Source organism: Herpailurus yagouaroundi, unplaced genomic scaffold (genome assembly GCF_014898765.1).
Source record: "Herpailurus yagouaroundi ecotype Mexico unplaced genomic scaffold, PumYag 29, whole genome shotgun sequence".
Classification (NCBI taxonomy): domain Eukaryota; kingdom Metazoa; phylum Chordata; class Mammalia; order Carnivora; family Felidae; genus Herpailurus; species Herpailurus yagouaroundi.
Genome location: NW_024412377.1, coordinates 13,509,025 through 13,519,868, shown reverse-complemented (window position 1 = coordinate 13,519,868; position 10,844 = coordinate 13,509,025).

Below are 10,844 nucleotides of genomic sequence, written 5' to 3'. Positions count from 1 at the left end.
CTGCCCACAGAGACTAGTCAAGCAGAAAGTGACGAGAGTGTGGACAGCTTCCTGGAGCATCAACTCTTTCCTTCTGTTCTTCTGTCAGTTTCATATTATGTTACATCATCAAGAAAAGGCTGCATCGCGGCACCTCAGTGGCTCAGTCGATTAAGGTTCCGACTTCAGCCCAGGTCATGATGTCACGGTTCATGAGTGCGAGTCCTGAGTCAAGCTTTCTGCAGTCAGCACAGAGCTGCTTCAGATCCTCAGCTCCCCCTCTCTCTCTGCCCCTCCCCCACTCAAACTCTCTCTCTCTCTCTCTCTCTCTCTCTCTCTGTGTCCCTCAAAAATAAACATTTAAAAAAAGAAAAAAAATGCTTCATCTTCTTCTAAAATAATTGTATCTTTCTCTCTCCCAAAGAAATGGGTGTGTCTAATCAATTTCTCATCTGTGTCAACCAGGTTGGAGTGTTGAACTGGGGTAAACTTGAAAAACTCCAAGTGAGAGCAAAGTAAGGAGGAGAAGGTCATATATAACTAACGGCTAATTATAGAAAAATGCATACTAGGGGCGCCTGGCTGGCTCAGTTGGCTAAGTGGTCGACTTCGGCTCAGGTCATGATCTCACAGTTGATGGGTTCGAGTCCCGTATTGGGCTCTGTGCTGACAGCTCAGAGCCTGGAGCCTGCTTCGGATTGTGTGTGTGTGTGTCTCTCTCTCTGCCTTCTTCCACTCGTGCTCTGTCTCTCAAAAATAGAAATGTTAAAAAAAAAAAAAAAAGAGAGAGAGAGAGAGACAAATGCATACTAAAATTTCTAACTTTATGTTTATCAAATGTGATGAAAGTTTTCAATTCAAAGACCAAACATGTTTTTACACGGTGCACACGATGTTGTCTGTTACTCCTTCTCTAGAGACAATGGAAATTGGGAGTAATTTCCCAATTACTGGTAGACAATTTCCCAATTGCTGGTAGACATCACCACCACCACAAGTAAAGAATCAGCCTCAGAATAATGCTGACGGGGTCCAGATGTGGAGGGACAGGATCCCAGTGACAACATTTGCATTCCTGTGTCATCACAGCAAGTAAGTGAAAGGAAGCAGGGAGGAGAAAGAAGTCGCAGCCTTTTCATAACCTAATCTCGTAGTCCTGGAAGGGACAACCCATCACTTTTTCCCGTATTCTGCTCCTTAGAGGCAAGTCGCTAAATCCAGTTGAGGGGATTGCACAAGGGTGTGGATGCCCGGAGACGGGAATCTTTGGGGGCCAGTTCAGAAGCTGCCTGAAGAGGGGGCGCCTGGGTGGCGCAGTCGGTTAAGCGTCCGACTTCAGCCAGGTCACGACTCGCGGCCCGTGAGTTCGAGCCCCGCGTCAGGCTCTGGGCTGATGGCTCGGAGCCTGGAGCCTGTTTCCGATTCTGTGTGTCCCTCTCTCTCTGCCCCTCCCCCATTCATGCTCTGTCTCTCTCTGTCCCAAAAATAAATAAACGTTAAAAAAGAAGCTGCCTGACAAGAAAGAAGAAGCATACGGAGCTCATTGAGCTGATTGGTTCTGGAAGAAGAGGAACACTTCTTTCATCAGAATTGAGCAGGAGAGGAAGATATGGGTGCAGATCGAAGCGGATTGTTATCATTGGCGGTGACGTGTATTAGGTACAATGACATCTTTTTTTTTTTTAATCTCTGTGAAGAATGAGGCAAAGCCATCTACCGAAGGAGGGGATGTGATGGCTTGAGATCAAGAGGAAGGGACGAAAGATGAGCCTCAGTGAAGAGGAAAGGTCACCTGCTAAAGAAATAACGGTAGAACTACCAGGCGATGCCAACTGGAAGTTTAAAATAATTTGCAAGTAGAAAACTAGTCGAGCTCCGTTGTGTGATTTTCTCCACCAACGTTCAGCTGCCAGAGGACTAGCTCAGAAAAAGTGGCAAAAGATAGATGCCAGTTTTGAGGTAGGAAAAACTTTTCATCCATGTGCGAGCGCAGCCAAGGAATAATGGTGTGAATTACACTCATTCGTATTTCTCTCCGTCTGATTCTTCAAACCCACCCTTGCCCGGCAGGTATCTTTCGACTCATCAGGCCAACAGCTTAAATAGCCTGGTGGGTGAGCTTTTGATACGGCTCTCCCGAACCTGTGGCACATGCTAATTTCCTGGCTTTATTCCTCCCTGCGCCCTATATCGCTACTCAGGGGGCAAAACTCTCCAGGACTTCAAAGAAGATCTGTAACATGGAAAAGACCCAGGGGCTCCGTCAGCACATCACAGGTAAATATTGATAATGATGGTCTTCAAAAGTATTTTGTTACATCTTCCCTCCCCAAACTGTGTAAATCTAGCCAACATTCTGGTATGAACCCTATACCGCTTATGAAATAATAGGCTTCTGTGTATTTCTGAGATACATAGAATTGGGTTGATTGGGTTTAAATTCCTCAAAAAGACAAGTCACGTCAGTGTAGTGAAAACAGCACCCCTCGCCACCGACTGATTGCACACTGGGTTAGTCAGCTTGGGAGGCCATTACAGAATACCATAGACTGAGTGGCTTAAACAACCGAGATTTATTTTTCATGGTTCTGGAAGCTGGAAGTCCCAGGTCAGAGCATTAGCATGGTCGGGTTCTGGTGAGAGCCCTCTTCCTGATTTATATATGGCCTCCTTTTCATTGTGTCCTCACATAGCAGAGAGAGAATGAGACAGAGAGAGAGAGAGAGAAAGAGAGACACAGAGAGAGCAATTGATATTTCCTCTAAAAGAACACTATCCTATTGGATCAGCTCCCCACTCTTAAGACCTCACCTAACCTTAATTAATTCTTTACTCCAAACATGGTCACACTGGGGATCAGAGCCTTAACATATGAATGAGGGTGAAGAGTACACAAATATTCAGTCCATAATAACGTTCCTGCTGTGACGACCAACTCCTCCCAGTTGGCCTAGGACTTTCCTGGTTTTAGCACTGAAAGTGCTGGGAAATCTCTCAGTCCTGGGAAAACTAGGATGCTTGGTCACCCCAGTTTATCTGCCAACCCTCTCAGGAGGGGTCCTGGGTCAAGGCTGCCCCTGAGAGAATTCCTACAGCTGATCTTGTGGTAACTTCTGATTCTCAGCACCACTCAAGCCACGACTCTTTCCTGACAACCCTGGCCCCCTAGGCAAAGCTGACAGGCTGTCCTAGAAAGAAGTCATCTCTCAGATTATCACTGTGTTTAGTTCAGGGTAAATCAAACCCATCAACAGAGATTTATTGGATGCTTATTATTTCCACAGTCCAGGACCAGCCATGGCTGGGGCCATCGAAGTATGAAAAGAGTATTCCTGTCTTCCAGGAACTTATTTGTGACTAGGACAAATATTTGGGGGATAAAAAGTTCACATGGTAATAAAACTAATATGACAAGACCAGCAGGAAAAAACTCACAAGGCAGAATGTGATTTGTTGCAAACATGCTCTTGGAAAAATAGTAGCTTTTAGAGTCCGGAAGTTTGGGGGTTTTTTAGTTTTTGTGTTTTACAACACAAAGGTCGTATTGCTAATGACCAGATACCACTGGTTGAGCAAAGCAGAGGAGAAGAATGGGTGTCACTTTAGACAACTTTTTAAGGTTGAACACTGTGAACACAGGCCTCCCAGCAAGACACAACGGGTTCCGACGCCATTGCTACTGCAGATTACTCGTTGGAAAATGTCGAAACGTCCTTTTCCTCACCTGAGAAATTGGGATATCCTACCTCTACTTTAGAGCTGGCAAGAGAACTCCATGAAATGAGGTTCATAATCACTTAACACATTATCTAGCACACGTCCGGGCCTCGAAACACAGTTGCTATTGTGATTTGTGTAACTGTCAATACTGTGGCGGCAGGTGTTATTTTCTCTTCCGTCCGCATGCCACAGTTGCCCTAAGCTGGAAAGTCTGGCGCAGTTCAGCCTTTACATTAAGTCACAAACGCGGCTTCATTGTCCCCGCGGATTTAGAAGGAGCAGAGGAGTTTTGCACGTTCTTGGTCTGATGGCACGTTCATTCAAAATGCTCTTCGTGTGGAAACTGCCCAGTTAAGGCCACGCGGAATACAAAACTTAGTGTGACTAGCGATGCGTTTACAGTCAATCCACGTTTATGAACTTGTCTTACCCCTTTTGCTACTGTGTTGGTCACCTGTTGCCGTGTAACAGATTATCCCCCACATGTACCAACGTAAAGCAACACACAGTTGTAACCTCAGAGCTTCTGCGAGCCGGGGGGACGCAAGCATGGCTGCACTTCCGCTCATTTCCGGGTCTCTCGCGGGCTGCAGTCAAGGTGTACCCGAGCTGTGGCTATCTGATGGCTCAGATAGAACACGACAAGTCTGCTTCCAAGCCGCTGTGATCGCTTCCGGGATTTGGTCCCTCACAAGCGGTTGACCTGAGGATCTCGGTTCCTCGACGCTATTCGTTGGAGGTCACCCTCATTTCCTCGTCACGCTGGCCTCTCCATCATGGCTGCTCGCTTCGTCAATGTGCTGAAGCCAAGAAGGCAACCAAGAGAGCCTCTGGCAACATGGAATTCGCAATTCTTTGTAACCCAACCTGAGAAGAGGCATCCTCTCACCTTTCCTGTGTGTGTTGGTTAGAAGCAGATGACTAGGCTCAGCTCAGGCTCAAGGGGAGAGAAAACAGGAGGCCATGAACCCAGGAGCAATGATCCCTTATGGGCCATCGGAGAAACCTGCCTACCACAGCTGTCTCTCGGAGGTGCTCAGTCATGACCAGACAGCAACAAGGGTGAGTTAGGTGATAACCTGATTCTGTCAGACAACCTGAGACATGGGGTCATAGGAACAACTGAGGCAGGCCTTCTTGCTGGAGGTGGCTGCCCCCTTGGCTTATCGTATTCGTCAGAACTAGACCACTTTGGTGCATCTGAAACCATTCTCTGCTTCTTTAACATCATATTGTAGCTAAGCAAAATAAGTCAGCCAGACAAAGACAACTATATGATTTCACCCATTTGTGTAATTTAAGAAACAAGACAGATGAACAGAGGGGAAGGGAAGGAAAAAGAAGATAAAAGCAGAAAGGGAGGCAAACCATTGTTCTCTTAAATACAGAGAACAGGGGCGCCTAGGTGGCACAGTCGGTTAAGCGTCCGACTTCAGCCAGGTCACGATCTCGCGGTCCGTGAGTTCGAGCCCCGCGTCGGGCTCTGGGCTGACGGCTCAGAGCCTGGAGCCTGTTTCCGATTCTGTGTCTCCCTCTCTCTCTGCCCCTCCCCCACTCATGCTCTGTCTCTCTCTGTCCCAAAAATAAATAAACGTTGAAAAAAAAAAATTTAATAAAAAAAAATAAAAAATAAAAAAAATTAAAAAAAAAAATACAGAGAACAAACTGAGGGTTGCTGGGGGGAGGAGGCCGGTGGGGGGGATGGGCTAAGTGGGTGACGGGCATTGAGGAGGGCACTTGTTGGGACGAGCACTGGGTGCTACATGTAAGCGATGAGTCACTAAATTCTATTCCTGAAATCATGATTACACTATATGTTAATTAACTTGGATTTAATTTTTTCAATTAGATTATAAATAAATAAATAATAAAATCATATTATAAACTTTCTTGCATAATTTGAGTAAAGTTGAGTTTGCCTGGTCTGAATCTTAATAATATGAGGAGTATCACAATCAGTGTTAGAAGCACCCACGATCAAGAAGAGAACAAGCTTCTAGAAACCGCTGAAAACTTGCCCCAAGTCACAGAAGGCAAATAAAACTGTTTCTTGCAGACTTTTGGCCAACTGACTTAACCTGCGAACCTGTTTCCTTTCATAAACAGAAGTGCGGTACCAGATAATCTCTCGGGCTCCTTCCAGCTCCAAAATGGTGCCAAGTTTCACGACCTAGTGCTCCTCAAAACCTGCTGTGGGCCGAGAAGCCTTTCCCCAAACCCAGGAGCCACTCACCACGGAAGGTACAGCCCTGAAAGGGACCCCAGAGAACGACTTACGACTTGCGATTCAAGGTTTTCCAAAGCTTCACCTGCAAAGCCACGTTCGATTTTGTCCTTCCTCTTGCCACGTAGGAGGCTAATGAAAATCGTCAAAGCCTTTCAAAGCTTGAATGAGCATCTGGTACCAACGGGGTCACATCAAACATTGAGAAAGATTCAAGTGTGGAAGGGAGCGAGGCGAAGGCTGGCAGGTATTTCCCAGTAGAAACTGGCACTGACCCAGCGAGGCATCCCCTGCTCTGTCTCAAGAGGACTTACAGCCTGGCGTGAGCCAGGAGTGGGTACACAGTGAATACTTGTTGACCAAAAGAATGAGAAAAGTGTCTTATTTGCTGTGTGCTAGACACGAGATCTGTTGTCTTTCAGGTGCATAGCCACGAGTCACCAAGTATGTAAGAGAAGCACATATCCGTTGACATACGCCAATGTCCATTGACCGCCCCAACTGAGAAATGCACGCAAACAAACATGGAAGAGAAAGAACATGTCGTCTGCAGTAAGTGGCCCAGTGAATTTGGAATCAGAACACAGAGAATAATAATAGGAGATTTGATGTTATTTGGGCTACCACATCTGGAATAGAGGCAGTGGCACCAGTTGGGGTCCTTAGCACTTGAGGTTTCCTGGCCCAAACTCACTTTCTTTGGGTAGCACTTAGATGGGAAACACCCCGTCTGCTCCTGATTCTCCTTTTATCCAAGCTTCCAACTGGGTTCAACGTCTCTGATGAAAGAATGCTCTCACTAGGTCGAAGGGTCCTAAGAGCTATCTTGTCTGTTTAAAGAGTTGTTTGTATGATACTATTTTAATCCCATGCAACTGATCTGAGAAGTTAACTCTCATTGGGAGATCTTTTTTTTTTTTTGGAATGTTTATTTATTTTTGAAGGAGAGAGAGACAGAGCCTGAGCAGGGGAGGAGCAGAGAGAAAGGGAGACACAGACTCCAAAGTGGGCTCCAGGCTCTGAGCTGTCAGCATGGAGCCCAGTGCGGGGCCTGAACTCACGAGCCGTGAGATCACGACCTGAGCCGCAGTCGGATGCTTAACTGACCGAGCCACCCAGGTGCCCTCCGTTGAGAAATCTTTTTACCTCAAATTCCAGGAGAACAGAAAGCAACAGTCCCCAAATACTAACACCTCCGCACCTACGGTGACCTAAATGTGGGGCCAAGACTGCATTCTTTCATGAGCCGCAACACCATACCACAGCAATCAAAGCACACACACCCTCTAATAGCTCCTTCTATGAGCTCCTAGAACATCTCATTGATAAATTGCTCCATCCGGCAGCAAACGTGTAAAGGAGGCAACGATACGATCTTCAGGCATGTAACGTACAAAATGACATGTTTCGCGGGGCCACGTGACCAAACGATCCCTTATCTGAGGTTCTCCAGAATGGGAAAAATACCAAGAGGGTAGAAATATATTTTCCTCTCCACTTCAATCATACCTCTACCTATGCTTCCATGCACATAAGCAGTAACAGCTAATGTAAAGGGGATATTGTAATAAAATGTCCACAGCACATCTTCGTGGTCTGTAAAATTATAGAAAACCGCCTCTTGTCCCCCTGTTGGGAGCAGATGCAGGCCTGGGGGCAATTACGCAGAGTGTATTGAAGTCACCTGCTGCAAATCTCCTAATGGCAGCTTGGCCGGGGGCCAAGCTCTAAGTCAAGCCTCAGGGAATTCAAATTCAAAAGTCAGCTACATTAGCGGTAGAGATGCGGCGGCGTGGAGCAGAGATCGCCTTTCGTGATTTATGGCAGCCAATGCTTTCAGTCCATTTAAAGGATCATCCAGTTGAGTTTGCTTCTTCGGGGAGCCGTCCGGCCTAAAACGAGAAACATCTGAACCGGGAGTTACCAGAAAGGAGAGGCTTGATGAAAACTTGAATTGTGGGGAAAGCGCAAAATTTTTCTTACCAATAGATCTTCAGACACCGCAGAATCTGCAAAACAAGCTGCATCTGCAGCCTCCCATATCTAACTTGTGACTGATGGGTCCATTACCACTGTATTTTTAAATGACTCCAAAGACATTAAACGGCTAAGTGAAAAGTAATCATTTAGTGTTAAGAATAAACATATGATTTAACATCTTAATCTTGGTGGCGCTTATAATCTACGAGAAAGCTTCCTCACAGAGAGAACGCCAAATCTTCGTCCTCTCTCACCCAGGCGAATTTTCACTAAGACTTACGACCTTAGGGAGTCTCCCTGTTTTTCCCCCAATGTATGCCTTTGATGTCCTTTTATCTCAACTGAAGAGACACGAAGGAATCAGTAAGTCTTTTCAAAATATTTATGTTCTTTAATACTCAATGCAGATTTAGCAAAAGAAAAAAAGAAGAAAAAAAAAGGAGCTATGGTTCTATTTGGAATAAAGCGGTTTAGAAAAAAATATTATTTCTGGAAAAATAAATCTATCTATGCCTGTGTTTCCTTACTAATATATTTGCTAGGGAAAAAAAACAATACCATGAATTTCAAATCCATTTCCCACTCGAGTCTTCATTTTTATATTTTATTGCATTCCGCAGTGGTTTTGCAACCAGCTATATCAAGAGTTTCCAAAAGGAATGTAAACAGTGACTCGGGCTAGAATGCATGAATACGGCTGGGAGCAAAAATCTCTACTGAGCTATCCCAAGATGAATGGCTGTGCTACATTTCAAATCTCTGCCAAGTTCTTTCTGGCAAGCACATCAGGAAATGAAATCTACCTACCAGAAAGGAACTAGGGAGACTCTCCCACCTTGAAGACGCCAATTCCATCCTTATAATAACCTAAGCAGTATAGGTATCACTTTGTGTGTGTGTGTGTGTGTGTGTGTGTGTGTGTGTGTGTGTGTATGAAATGAGACAACATTTTGAGATATTATCCAATCCAAGTTGGTTGTTTCTGTTTTTGTTTTTTTTTTTTTTTTTTTTCTGGATCTGTGGCCTGATAGCCCTCCCCCAGGTCAGGCCCTTTCTTTAAGGATCTGGGAAGCGGAGATTGGCCCACATTTTGCAGCTGCAAGTTGATCGGGACCCCGTTTCTAACTTATATCAGGTTCAACCTACTATATACCTGAAATGTCTATGATTCACCATGAGGATTCATCAGGCTTCTCTAAAAGTGGGTTATTATGATCAGAGAGAACATGACCTGTATTATGTAGTTATTAAGTTATTATTCTGTCTATAGAAACAGAAGGTAAACAAATAATATAAGTATGTTGAATTATGTAACACAGTTCATCTAAAGTGCATATTAGACGTTTGTGCTCTCAACCAAAAACTAACACCAGGAGCAATTTTTATTTCATTAAAAAGAAAAACCCAAGAGAAGATATTTAATCTGAGACCTCAGAAAAGGTTTTTATTTCTGAAGCCCCAGAGTGATAAGGAAGCTATGCTGTTAATTACTTCATTTTTTTTTAATTTCATTTTATTTATTTATTTTCAGGAAGAAAAAGAGAGAGGCAGAGAGAGAATCCCACGCAGGCTCTATGCTGTCAGCACAAAGCCCAACGTGGGGCTCGAACCCACAAATCGTGAGATCGTGACCTGAGCCGAAACCAAGAGTCAGATGCTTAACCAACTGAGCCACCCAGGCACCCTTAACTACCTCGTTTCTAATCCTAACATTCTGCTGTGAGTCCTTGGCACACAAAATGGTTCAGAATAAAGAGCTGAGTGGGGGGAGGGACAGAGGGCAGGAGTGTGGCAAGGGTCATGTTTAAGAGGCGAACAGGCAGGAGCAAATGTCTCGGGCAGAGTTAGCGGGCTGCACCAGCCAGCCCTGGGACCTGCCTGTGGGTCTTCAGCCCCGACCCTGTCCTGGCACGTCTTTACACAAATACCCATTCGGTAACCTCCACCGACCCTCACGTTCTACAACTCAGACGGATTGGTGCAGAGCCCCGAGGGTCCTGGTGTTCAGAAAGCCCCGGAGGAGGATTTGGGTTGACCCCCAGTGAAGGACACACCCCAGACCCTCATGACACTGGGAGGCTTTCTTTTTCTCATTGCAACAGAAAGAAGGAGGTAAAAACAGTGAAGTTCTCTCAATCCCGAGAGGATCGGCTGCGGTGAGAAGGATCACAGATCAGCAATTTGGGGAGAACTGCAGATCAGCAGGCGTCTTTCTCACAAGCAAAATTTATTTTTTTTTTCAACGTTTATTTATTTTTGGGACAAAGAGAGACAGAGCATGAACGGGGGAGGGGCAGAGAGAGAGGGAGACACGGAATCAGAAACAGGCTCCAGGCTCTGAGCTGTCAGCACAGAGCCCGACGCGGGGCTCGAACTCACGGACCGCGAGATCGTGACCTGGCTGAAGTCGGACACTTAACCGACTGTGCCACCCAGGCGCTCCTCTCACAAGCAAAATTTAATACAAAATTATTTATGAAAGAGTAAGACCGCTACTTGGATAGAAGCCGTTCCATCCAAACTTTAACATGTCACATGTCAACGACTCAACTTTTACTGCCTTCATCCTCCAAAAAAAGGGGCTTCTTCCTTCAGTGAGAAAATTGAGGCAACTTGCCTTCATTCACTAGACAATATTCCACTCCCCAATCACCACCGGCACTGCCATCAGACTTAGCTGTCTCTATAGTTATTCTCACTTCCCTCCTACAAGAGGCAAAGCACAAATCTCGCTGAATGTACCTGTGCATCCCATCCCCCCCCCACACGTCCACGGGCAGGGCCCTGGTCTACACCTTCCTCTACTTCATCTTTCCTGGTTCCTTTCCATCAACATTGACGTGCTCAACTTCCCCCATCCTGTAGAGCTAAAGGTGTTATGAGAACAATTGTCAACATACTAATGAATTAAAACCAGAGAAACAACTGGAAGGAAAAATAG